This window comes from Dermacentor variabilis, chromosome 1, assembly GCF_050947875.1.
Source record: "Dermacentor variabilis isolate Ectoservices chromosome 1, ASM5094787v1, whole genome shotgun sequence".
NCBI classification, from domain to species: domain Eukaryota; kingdom Metazoa; phylum Arthropoda; class Arachnida; order Ixodida; family Ixodidae; genus Dermacentor; species Dermacentor variabilis.
The window spans coordinates 63,743,831-63,757,200 of NC_134568.1; the positions used below are offsets into that span (position 1 = coordinate 63,743,831).

General features: G+C 49.6%; 1 protein-coding gene across 1 annotated transcript in view; it reads left to right on the forward strand.

The window, feature by feature from the left end:
- Nucleotides 1–629: 629 nt before the first annotated feature.
- LOC142578674 (protocadherin Fat 3-like) overlaps nt 630–13,370 on the forward strand; it is a 346,841-nt gene continuing 334,100 nt past the window's right edge. Inside the window, exon 1 of the mRNA XM_075688141.1 lies at nt 630–1,265. The gene's annotated coding sequence lies outside the window, so the exon portion shown is untranslated. The remainder of the gene's footprint in view (nt 1,266–13,370) is intronic.

Sequence of the window (13,370 nt, forward strand, 5' to 3'; positions counted from 1 at the left end):
TTCCGCAAGCGGCATGCGCGAAGCGGGGATTGCGCCGAACTCGAATAATTATTCGGGGTCGGCAAAGTGTCGCGCACCCCCCAATTGCTGAAGTCGTCGCCCCGCGTTCGTCGAAACAAAGTCCCCCTCGCCTGTCCCCGTTGCTCCAACGGCTACATAGTGAACATGGGGGGGGGGGGGGGGGGGTCTTCAGGAACCCAGAAAGAAAAGTCGGCGTGCCGCATTCGGGACGCGACAAAGACAAAGGAAGGACTGCAGGGCGGTGATGACGAGGAAGAGCCCGTGCCACTGCGGCCGGGCATGCCACACTCGGCGTGCGCCACCGCCAGAACCACGCAGGTTGCGGTGCGCGGCGAGGAGGGGAGAAAGAGTTGGACAGTCAACCGAGGAGACCGGTCCCGAGAAAACGCCGGCCGGCGAGAGCGCGCGCCGACGCCGAGGCTCCTCCGCTCTCTTCCACGCGCTTCAGGAAAGGAGCCCGTAACGGTGCCTGGGGAGGAGAAGCGCCCAAGTCCCGTTAGGAGGAGGACACCGGCGCCTCCTCTCCGCGCTCTCTCCCCATCCTCCGGTTTCTCTTGCATCCCTCGGAGCCAAGAGGCAAACGGGGCCAGTTTCGCTCGGCACTCAGCGTCGCTCGCACGCTCCCGGTGAACTCGCTCAGGTGGACGGGCCTTGCGGACCGGCCGTGAGCCTTTCGCCAAAGCGGCTGACCACACGCGCTCGCGTGCGTGCGTGAGACGCGCGCCGCTCGAACGCAACGCACTGAGCCGCGGCAGTCCCGCACCATCCCGGCAGAAGACACCGGAGCGGCTCGACCGGCGACGGTCGCACTTGTTTGCTGGAGGCGGTACCGCGCTACGCCTGCAAGAAAAAGGACTTCGTCGACAGACCGTTCGCCGCAAGACGACCTTGCCGAGCTTCCGCTTCTTCGGTGGCACGCAGTGACGCAAGAGCGCTGGTGACGAGCTGCGTCTCTTCCGACAGCACGAGAGCGGACAAGTAAGACAGTGTCACCGGCCGACTTTCTGCGGACCATCGAAGCGACTTAGGGCGACGACCGAGTGATTTCTTTGAAATTGTGAATATTCCAAAACTCCTCCGGCCTTCGAACCGAGAGAGCCACTGTTCGGATTTCATAAACAGGCTTTGCTCGGGACGGGGGCCCGAGCTTGTGACTGAGCGGCACACTTTTTGGATTCACGCGCACGTTGGGGCGCAAACTTTGTGTGCCGCTTCGAACCGACCGCACGGATTAGCTGTTTAAGGTGAGTTAAACTTTTCGTCTTACGTTTCGTCATTCCTTGCAACCTTTGTTTTGTCCGTGTGTGCCCCCTTGCAACCTTCGTTGCCCCCATTTTCTTTGTTGTCTGTTTCGTCGTATCTTAAACGTGAAGTACTGGATTGCAGAATGGTGTTCCTGAGCACGTAACGAATATCATCGTTACCTGCCTATGGACTCCTTTCAGCATATTTGCAGTGCGTGCCAATGTGTTTCTTGTAGGTTGTCCATAACGATACAAAATAATGACGGTATTATACTGTGGACTACGGAGACGTTTAAAGAAAATGATATGCTTCAGACAATCACAACGCTTTTCTTTCTTATTTATCTTCGTCAAAATTCCAGTCTGTACATCTTAGCTTCTCGCTCAGGTCAGCCTATGTTCTACTTTCAGACATGACGTATGTGTCGACTACAATTCTTTCAAGCTGCAGTGGATATCTCTCAATATACATTTCCTATCTTTTGGACAAATTAGCTGTGTGAAGTGCGGCGTTAGTAAATGGTAGTGCTATTAACACTGTTAAGAAGTTTTCAAACTTTATTTCTTTTTCGTCAAAATTCATGTTACAAGGATGACATGCTCATATCGTTTTCGAACACAATTATCTCAGGAAAAAAAAAACCTTCCACAAACGTCCGCTCACCCAGCCACAAAAGAAATCATTTCTGTCATACAGATACGTTCTTTTCTTTCCCCCAAGAAAAATATCGTGCACGTTTGATGTGAGCGCTTTTTCTCTGTGACATTAATTTAGTCTCGGGGGCGAACCATCAGTAAGACCTCTTAATTTTCTCAAGGAAGACTACAGCACGAAATGCTAGTTCGCGAATATACACTTAGTGAAAAGAGCTTATCTTCATATTAATATCTCTAGTTTCGCTCCTTGTTTTTCTTTCCTTTTTCTTCTTGTAATTTGAAAAAGCCGTTATCCCTTGTTTTTCCATTCAATGTCTCAAATTTGCCCACATGAGCACTCCATTTCTTAGCTTCGTGAACCGGGCCTCGTTGGACTCTATGCGAGCGTGTCTTTATTTTCTTTAGCAGGTGACATCTGTTTCATCTGCCAAAAAAAGAGAGAGAGAGAAATCCTGAGGCCGTCAAAACATAACAACGTGATTCCACCGAATGTACGCCTTAATCAACAGAAAAAATCAGAAAGATCTTGTTAGTTTAGGAAGCGAGGTCCCTTTGTTCTAATAAGGCTAAGCGCGAACGAAAGTGATATCGATACGAATAGCCTTACAGGAACGATACAGTCAACGTCAGAGAGGCGCAATGCAAAATGCAAGCAAAATAGTTCGCCACAGCCATCTGAAAAAAAGAAGGAAGCATTTTTATTCGTATATAGTGTGCGCCAAAATTAAGTAAAGCATGGGTCTCTCATGACCGAACGTCTAGTGCACATCACTGGTTAGGTCTCAGAAGGCTGCATGTAGACGTCATTGTCTCCGACAGCGCCGCTTGTCTTTCGGTGTTCGCTTGCGGCTAAGAGCGGCGGCTGGCGTAAAGAGGGGCTCTGCTGCCTCACGGGTTCGCCCGGCGCGTTAATTGTCTCAAAGTGTTGGAGCACCACTTCCTTCTTGTCTTTTTCTTCTCGTTTATCGCTTGCGTGGTCAGGATAAAGCACTTTTCGCGAAAGTACAGGGCTGTTTGAAGAGGCTTCGTGAGAGCCTGTCGCTCTAAGATTTTGAAGTGGCGCGCAGCGATTCACACTCCGTGTTTTTTTTTTCTTTCTTTTTTTTCTGTTTCGTTCGTTGCATATATAGTAGTGCCTGAAGGGAAAAAAAATGGAGAGAGAAAGATATTGTCATTCCGTAATGGTTATCTCCAGAGCAAGAAAAGGACGAGAGCGGGTGCTCATGTCTTCCTAGAGACGAAAGTAAACTACAGAAGCTGGAGGGCCGTCGGGGAAGGCCTGTGGGCCGCCATGCACACTTTAGTTTCGACAGACGCCCGACAAATGCGCTGCTCGATTTCTCTGAGAGCGCGTAGGGAAGGCAGTATGGGGAGTTGCCGCGCTTGCGGTTTTAGGGGCGACCTGGGACTTGCAAGACAACACATTGGCAACACATTGGCAACACATTGGCAACACATTGGCAACACATTGGCGTGGATTGGCAACACATTGACAATCCACGAGTACCGTGGATAACAATGCTCGCTCGCTGAATTACACGTTGACATGTTCCACCAAAATCACAGGTTCAGGCTTAGGACAGAGCATGACGTAGCATGACCTATCACCACCAGGGCATCACAGCATGCGCAGTGGTATCGCCATGGTTATAGCTGTCGTCGCTGCGATACGGTGCCGCTATCACTCAGACACTTTACGCACTGTCGATGGAATCATGTTTTTTTATTTGGTTTGCCCTATAAATCCAACGTTGGAGAATTGTAAATTCCGGATTCGCCCGAGCTTGAAAAAGTGCCATGTTTATCTGTGTTTCAGCGATGCGTAGACAAACTATTCCTATGCTGACGCATCATGGCGTCATGTTTCAAGCAATGACCGAGTGAAAATGAGCCATCGTCGCGAGGCTAAGGCACCATAGGCTCGTCTATATATAGATATACGTTTTCATCTCAATAAAGTAAAGTGTCCTCATGCACAATTTCTGGAAATATTTTATCATCGAATACTGGGCAGGTCACCGAGTTCTTTACACGCACGCGCTGCAAGTTGCCGCCGAAAAGGAGCAGAAATTAAAATTATGAAGTTTCACGTGCCAAAGCCAGGATCTAATTATGAGGCACGCCGTAGTGAGGGACTTCGGAAATTTTGTCCACCTGGAGTTCTTTAACGTGCACCTAAATCTAAGTACACGGAGGTTTTCGCATTTCGCCCCCATTGAGATGGAGCAGAAATTCCGAGTTATTCCCTAAAGAAACGGCAAAACTAGCGGAGGAGCCTCTTAACCTTTTGTTGTCGCTTGTAAAACCAGAAAGCTATGACCGCAGGTAGGGTCGACAAATGAAACACGCAGGTCAATAAAACGACAAAAAAAAGACTCTTGGGAGTTAATAAAGCACAATTTCACGGCAACAAACTTTCTCATTGCAGTATACGTACAAAGTGAGTGTTCCTCCTTTTCTTAGCAACAAGGCCCTGTGTTGATGAAGTGGCTGTGCGAGACGTAAACTTCCCACCTGAATAATTAGAGCTATTTCTGCCCACTTCTTACGTGGTTCAATCAGCTTGCGTGAATTCTTGAAACGGAAAAGTAACGCGAAGGAACGATTACGCCGCAGTACGATTCCATCGCTGCTCGCTCGACGTTCACGTGCACTTCAGCTTCCATCTTCGCTTAAGTGCAAGTCCGCTGCGGCGATTGCATCAAAGCGTTGTTCATTCCGTCCAACTTCACAGCTGAATCATCGTCGTGCACGGTCGCTCGCTAGGAAGCCAAGATACCCCAGTCTGGCCAGAATTCGGTGTATCTCATGCGTCTGACCAAGAGTCTGGACAGAAATCAGCTTTGCACATCCTGAGAAGGGCTGGTTACTTTAGTGAGCGACCGTAATTGCACTGTGTGCGCAAGGTACAAGCCCAAATGGTTCTGTTCTTTTCTAACCACACCCGCGGCGTCTCCGCAGTGCCGTCATCTCAGATGCACTTTCCACGACGCCCAGAAGAGCCAGGCTCGCGTATTCGTCTGACCACTTTGTGCCAGCGATTCGTCAGTTATGGTCAGGTTGTCCTGCCTGGGGAACCCCGCGCCGCTGCTGCCTTTCATTTCTGCGCAGCCGAGAGAAATTTCCGCAGACCGCGCGAGACAGCTGCGCTTTGTTCGCGGGTGCGTTGCGTGATGAATTATCGAGTAACACCGAATAAAGCTTTCAGCTCGCCAGACACGTAATGCCGAGTAGCCGAGTAGCATGCAAACGCGTTGACACATTTTTACATTACATTATTCACTTAAGTTCTCCCGTGTATTGAATGCTAAAGCTAGTAAGGCAGATCGCATGACAATTGGCGGTGGGCATGAGGCATGGCACTTGTGTCCTGCTTCTACTGGTGCCACTAGCCGGAGATTTCGAAACGCACTATTTGTGCAAGAACATGTCTTTGGGGTCCCTGCGACGCCAGTCATCGTTCCGTGGAAGAACGCAAGAAAAAGAATGGCCAATACTTTACATACACTCTGTTATTTGGCACGTAAAACCCCAAATATTATTACTCTGTTATTTGCTACGAAGCAAAATATTGGATTTCGGACGATTGTATCGGCTTGCACAAATTTACGGCCAGGAGGTGTTGGGCGGCAGCTTAATGACCTCAGCTGCAATCCACTCCTTCTGCTGCTGATTGCGGTGACTTAAGCTATCGAAAACGTGATACACGGAAAAAAACTTATGGTTGGTCTAGTACGTGTGTGGCTTGCCGCAGCCTGTAGAAAGAGCACTAGAGAACACGAAGGTCAATGCAGGAAGACACTGGTGCTTTGTCATGGTTTAGTTCTCGCCCTGTTTTTCACTCTTATAAGGAAACGTTCAGCGAGTAACGCGCTTGCAAACAAAACGCAGCTAAGCGACCCTCTTGCGTGTTTACAGACGAAGTAAACGTCGTCGAGACACTTTTAAGTTGCAAACCCGCAAAAGTTCATAGCAATTGTGAAGCTATAAAACGACGAAACAAAAAAAAGTGATTTGTCCAGTTAATATTCACTTAGAAATTCCTCGTTGCCGTTGCAGTTCCTGTCGCGCATGCGGTGTACGAAACGTAGCCCAGGAAAAAACTTGGACAATGCTTCGCATGAATTATTCGCAAGGAAGACGGAATGTAGCGTTGTTTGCACCGGGAACACAGTGCCACTGCAGACAAATGCGGGTGCGTCAAAAGGCTGCATGTTGGGCATTGCGACGACTGCACCTGTAAAGAGAAAGTTCTACATGGTGGCGAGTCATGTGCTGCAGGGGCAGCACTAGAGTACGTTCTTTTCGCAGCACTGATAGCTTCAAGATTGCAAGCAGTTTCTTTTTTCAATATACCGGTTGCCAGTGGACTTCATTATCGTAATGCTACACCTCAGAATATGCTGGCAGGCGTAAAAGGTGCTCCAAAAGGGCCAGATGCGCACTCAGCAACGAAAGAAACATGATGCACCGAGCGCACAGACTTTGGTGATGTGTGACGGTGTGCGTTCAGATACTTTTCTCTCACATATCAAGTGAAAGAAACGTGTGTTGCTCCATGTCTTATGTGTTCTTTTTATCTTTTTTTAACAATCGGTGGAAACCCATGCACTCGTGTTATGTTGCGCTATGGTGTGTCATCTGTCTTTGAGTGTATGCTACTTCTCGAGAGAACTCAACGCTATGCTCTTCTTGGAAACAACCTACGCATCGCCGGGCGCCAGGGTAGTTCTCGGCGAAAAGCAGACTCTCATACTCTAGCCGAGAGAAATACGCCGGCGTGCGCTCAGCTCGAGTTATGAAGTTTTTTCACCGCAAAACGCGTATTCATATTCGCTTCGCAGCGCTTTAATCTTCATCTTCCGGTTTTGTGTGACACTATATATGTCTGGCGCAAATATCGCGCTTTCATTTTCTCACCGCGTTACGCCGTCTCAGACTGTTATCATGCCCGCGGCACACGACGCCACTTGTATCTTTTATCTCTTCTTCCGCTTTCTTTACCGGGCGATCGTAGAAGCAGACGAACGTGGATAGGCTCAATTCCACGCAAGTAGGGGCGAGGTAGACAAATGAGAGTGGCTGTCACACGCACTCCGAGAATCGAAAGAAGATACGTACATCTTTAAAGCCGTAAAGTATTTGCCATTGACATGTTTTGCATTCGTGGAAAGCAAAGACAGAAAGCATGTTTACATGCTTATATGCGAGGCTTTCCGATACGGTGGTCAATACGAAATACTGTTCGTGCGGGAACCCGTCCTAGCGGGCGGCTGGGGTCCCGCGACCTTCCTTGCTGGAGACGGGGCCACGAGGGTCAAGCCAAAGGGGGCGGTCCGTGAAGCGGGGATGTTTGTTCGTGTCCCTTCAAACAAATCAACCGCACTGTATACACTCGTAATCCCGCGCGGGCGCCTACTGACCCACATGGACTGCGGCGCTCAGCCGTGGGCAGGGGCGAAAGCACAGAGCCCCATCATCTTGAATATTTCACTGCACACACACACACACACAGATATATATATATATATATATATATATATATACCGGCTGTCGCGTTTTTCCGCGGCAGGGTGCCATCAGAGACGTTCAACGGGGAAAAAAGAAAAGGAAAGAAAGCCGTTTGCAAAAGTGGGGCGCGCGCGTGTCCCCACTGTGCGGCGAGCTTTTCCCCGCGCGCGCTGCTCGCGCCGCACGACAAACAGCCGCATCTCGGAGGCGGCCCTTCTCTGGCACCTGCGACTAGCGCATGCAAGTCTCTTAGAGAGAGAATGCGTCCCGCAAGAACGCGACCAACGAGCGCGCTAAAAGAAAGCAAACGTTGCCCGTCGCGGCCGTCTCGAGACGTCACTATCCGCTCGTCTCAGCCGCGCACGAGTCGACAGACGTTCGTCGACCGCCGCCTCGCTGCTCTGCCCTGCGGTGGGACCCACGCAAAAGGCGATCATCCCTGCATACATGCGCGCGTTTCGGAATCCGCTACGCGGCAGCGCTTACGTGCGTGCCGTCGATAGGCTCTTTCACTATGGTTCTCGTTTTCTTCTTTCTTTCGCGGTCCTTTTTTTTTTCCTCGCGAATGACCTCTTTTAACAACGCGTAACGCACTGCTCTAGTCGGCGCCTTCAAGGGAACGCGAGCCTGAGCGCACCAATGTGGCTCGCGAACTCGCCTTGATCTGTGGCAGGGCGAACGGGCGCACTGGCAGTTGTTTGCTGACCACCGAGTGCTGCAGCGCCGTTCGACGATTTCGTGCACTACACGCATGTCGTCGAGATATACTGAACTTTGACCCGTGTGCTTTAGTTGGGGCTTCGCGGTGCGTCTTTTATTGAATCAGCGTGAATCAGGCCTGTAGAATGGCGCCCTCGCTTTTTTTTTTTTTCCCACGTATATGTCACCGTGGCTGCGGTGGCTGCAGTGTGCCCGTACAAAAGACGAAAGCGAATTTGTTGACACTACCTTTTGGTTATGGAACACTGAGAAGAGATTAGATTACTTCTTACCGCGGTTCAAGTAAAGAAGAATATCTGTCTCTTCGCAGTCCCAAATTTCGAATTTTACTGGTTCGGAGTCAATCACACCGGACTTGTCCTGGGACGTTTGTCGCACTTGAAACAGCAAAAAGAAAAAAAGGAAGACAAAAAAACATATTTAGCATAAGCTAGACGGACTTGCATTTATTTTTATCGAAATACACAAGGAGCAGCGCTTGCGGCGTCATCTCGTGACTCTGTGTCGAACCTAAAATTAATGAGAAATGCTCTTGTGCTACAAGATGCATCTGCCCTGAAGGAAAAAGAAACATCAGCCAAAATCTACAATCACACGCGTGCATACCATTCTTGCCAGCGCGAGGGCGGTGGGTGAGAGCCAGACTACGGCGGTAGCCGAGGCCTCATCCAGCCGCCCAGGTACAGAACACGGGGGCCTACGTTAACGGACGCCAGGAGCTTCCCCCAAGCAGAGATTACCCTTTGGTAACCGGGTGCCTCGCGGGGAATCGCTTGCGCCTGTTTCACCGGTGGTTGTCCGGCGGTGGGGTTCGAACCCAGCACCTCCCTCCGCCTGCCCGGACGCCCTAACCATTTGACCACGGCTGCGGTCATACCATTCTCATGCTGCAAATGGGTTAACTGCAGCAGTTAAATTGATATGTTCTCTTACGTTTGATTGCTTCTTACTTACTTACAGAGACGCGTACCATTGGTAAAAAAACATTGGTAAAGTTTTCGCTTACGCGCGCACGCACACACACATGCTATAAGTCATCATTCTTATAAAGCAGAGAAAATTGCAAAAGCGAGCTTCTCTCAACCAGATGTCTTACTATGGTGAAGCCAGATATGAAGGGTAAACGCTACTTCCATGGCAGTTCGAAAACGCTTTGACACTTGTAGCACGGCAAACATTTTGACGAGAGGAAGGTCGTAATTAATGCAGCGAATAAAATAATTCGGGACACTAATTCACGGCTATTAAAAAGGATGGCACATCTCACCTGTTGCAAAAGAGAGGGAACGCATAGGAAATTGAATTGCACTTGGTCGTAGGGGGGTGCTAAATAATGAACTCGCTCACTCTGTGGCGCGAGTGCTAGCCGCGGGCAAAGATGGATGGGTAAAAGCAGCGCTGAAATAGCCACAACTATGACGATTTGGGGCACTTTTTTAAGGTGCGCCTTCTCACACTTGATGAATTGGCCGATTTGCGTTGACGGAGATTGGTAATCTCGACATTCTTCGTCGCCTGCCCTAGATTCCACAGCAGGGAATTTTCTGATAACAGCGCATAAATTCAGGTTAAGTGATTAGAGCTGCGAAGCAATGAACCCTTGGTACTCTTGATACGAGCAGCAGAAATAGAACACGCAAGAGGCTACTGGCCGTCGCTTTCCAAAAAGCAGGAAGGCACGGAGTCACCACCAACCATGTTCCGCGACCACAGATTCCGGTCGCGAGCGAGAACTGTCATTAGCAAGTGCGACTCGCGTGCAGCCTCTTGCTTTACGCGGCGCGTTGTCATGCCGTTGATAGCTGCTTATTTGAGAGGTCAGCCGCGATCATTCGAAACTCATTATGCATTGTTGCGAAACACTCTTTGAATCCAGAAATTGCCCTCCGTGCCCTAAAACTTTCGGGTTTTCCATGTATTAGCGGACTACTTTTCCTGCGACTGCGACACCGCGAGCTGGCAATTTGACAATGATTCTCGAGCAATGAAGTGATTGCGCTCAAAAGGGCGTTACATTCACGACCGCCTTTAATGACTGCGAATGCAGGAGTGTTATTATGCAAGAAAAGAATAGGCTGATTTCTGAAATTTTATTTTCTTTTTTTCTGTCTTAGAAGCCAGCGCGCACAAAATTTCCACGATGAGAAGAATCTACGACAGTTGATGTTTCTGTATTTACTGTTGTAGAAAAGTTTATGCCTAGTAACGATTTACTTATTTATTCACATGCTTTAACGTATCAAAGCAACCCTGGGCAATATACAGGAGGCGCCATTTTAGAACAATTTGACCACACAAGTTTGTTTATCGTGCTCCTAAGTTTAATTATACGAGCATCCTTGCATTTCGCCGCTACCGGAATGAGGCTACCGCGACTGGAACTCAAATCCGTGACCTTATCCCCCGCGCAGCAGAACATGTTTGCTAATTATGATGATATATATAGAGTCCCTTTAACGCGTAAGTGACTGGCTATTGTTATCATCAGCGAGCACCCTTTGTTAAGTTGTCATATATTCTCGGGATTGAAATCAGGTGTTATGATGCTCATCTGCAATAGGTTTGACGACAGCGAAATCTGGAGCCAAATTCACAAAGCTCATAGTTCGTAAATGCTCTTGGTCATTGGCTGGCTGCCTTCGCTAATAACATGTCAAGCATCAGGATTGACTCGAATTTACTGTTAGGAACACTGCTAGCGTAAGAGGTTTTTGTGAATGCAGGTCCTGATGTCTTTGCCGCATTTGGCAACGATTTTGGTCCGGTGCCTTTGTGTGTGTCAGAACCCCTCGCGAGTACCGAGGTCTTTCCTTTCCTTTCTTTTTAAGGCGAAGCTTTCTTTGTCTCTTCCCTGGACTTTTCCACTGCTGCTGCTGCTGGAAGCTGCCTCGCACGCCGCGTCGGGGGGTTGTTGAGAACGATTATCATGTACATGGTAGGGATGCAGGAGAGGCGTATGTGAGCCCTTTCCATCTGGAACTTCGTTGTCGTCGCCACAGTGCCCTCTGGAGCTTTCTGGTCGTTGTCGCAGTGCCCTCTGGAACTACCTGGCCGTCAAGACAATGCCCTCCGGAACTACCTGGCCGTGAAGACAATGCCCTCCGGACAGCTGTAATTACGCGTTAGCACCCCCCAAAAGCATTGCAGAAACGGCAGTGCTGACGTTTATACTCACATGCAACAGCCCAGAAGGGAGCTAGTATGATAGGAGACAGAGCATGCGTAAAGCCAAAACCCTGAAGTAACGGGTGAATACTAGCCACTCTTCGCTCATGGCAGCTTGTGTACATGGGATGATTGCTGGAGAAGGGAACGGCGCAGTCAGAAAGCATGCTTCGTTCGTGGTCTCTGCAATAAAGGAAACGCTACTACTGGATACGGCAGTATAGTCGCAGACAAAATTTTCGCATGTTTCTGCTATTTCTGAAAAACAAACCCCGTGCAAGTTAGCACATGCGGACAACTGACTCGGGGCGTGCAGACGCAAAGCTACCGTAAAGGTGCGTTTATAATCCAACGTTTTCGGCGCGCGGGCAAGCGTCGTTTGCGGTCGGTCACGCTACGCCGCGTGCGCGCTGCGCCAGCCGAGATGTCATCCCCCCGACAACGCCTCGACACTTCGACGCGCGCTCCGTCGGCCGCTCTCTTCGGAGCATTCGCAGAACGACTAGCCAACCCGCGCGCCGCCTTGAACGGGTGTCTGCTGCGACCATCGGCGAAGCGGCGTGGGCGCCGTTTCTTCTTCGCGCAATGCATTGTGGGTCGGCGCAGTCGGCGCGACCAACGCGCGGGTGGAGAAAGAGCCATCGCGACGTCGGGCACGTCGGAACGCTCGGGCGCGTCCGGTTACGCCGGCTGCGCCAGTGCGTCGAACGTATTTCCTCGCCAGCGTGACGTAGTGTGTGTGTGTGCACTCAGGCTACGTCAGACTATATACGCGCCTTAAAGCATCACAGCGTAAAGATGGCAACACGTAAGTGGCCGTCCAGCAGACCAACACTTCAGCCACGATGAGATGAGGGCCGGAATGACAGGGCTTACTTTGTCGCAGGCTACGAACAATGGCACACAACAACGCCTCGATCAAACACGCCTCGCTATGTGTCCTGTGTACTACGTAGACAAACCCAAGTGGTGCACGCAAGGTAACGTTTAACATCACATCACGACTGTCGTAGGCCGCCAGTATCGCCACCAGATATCGTCAGCGAACAGAAAGCTTCGCTCACATCGATTCCCACAGTGCGTGGAATCTGCATGATTCTTTCTTTTTCAATTTATTTTCTTTTTTTTTTTTTGGAACAGACCTAGCTCAGTGATTCACGAGACTATCGTAAACCAGACACAACATAGAAGAACTTAAGAGATACTGGCAGCTGTTCTCTATATTTAGCTGCTAATGATTGCGCAGATGTCGCCGTTGCCTTTTCTCTTTTTTTCTTTTTTGCGTGGACAGCTTGTTGAATGAGTTTCACAAGAAAGAACAAAGAATAATGGCCTTTTATAATAAATGCGACCTTGCATGAACATAAGATACAAACGCCCAGATCAGTCGCAATGTACAGCAGCAAGAAACAGGCTTATGGCGCAAATGTTTCCAATTAACAGTATAATTATCGCTGAGCACAGCTGCACGTTCCGAATACGTTTGCAATAAAAATGGGCTATCGGAATATCGGCGACGCTGCCACCATAACGTGAAACTACACCGATCCCAGGGCGCTTAAATTTTGCCTCAGCCCTTCTCCCCCATATACATATACGTGCGCAGAAGGGTTCGCTACATAAGACGCGGGACCCGAATTGGATCTTTGCTGCGTGAGGAACCACTTGGCGTAATCCCACTCCGTATTCAAATTCGATTCCCTAATCGGCGACGACGGTTTTGAATCCGCCGCCGTCTCCGCTCTGGAAGAGCCCTTGAACGTCTATGCGGGCGAGGTGCCACTTGGGCAGGAAATGCACGCATAGTATAAATGACCTCAAGGTTTTCCCAAGGCGCCTGAGCTCACTTTCTTGGCTCATTCTTTTTTATCTTCCTCCCTCTTTTCCCAGTGTCCGTTAAACCATTTCGTATCTGCGTGCGCTTCTGCCTGCGAAGGAATGGTGACGCCACAAGAAATGGGCACATAAAGATGGGTAGACATTAAGCAGCATAAAGCAAACTTGCTATGTAGAGACTCTTAGATGGCATAGTAAGTGAGGTGAGGCAATGTC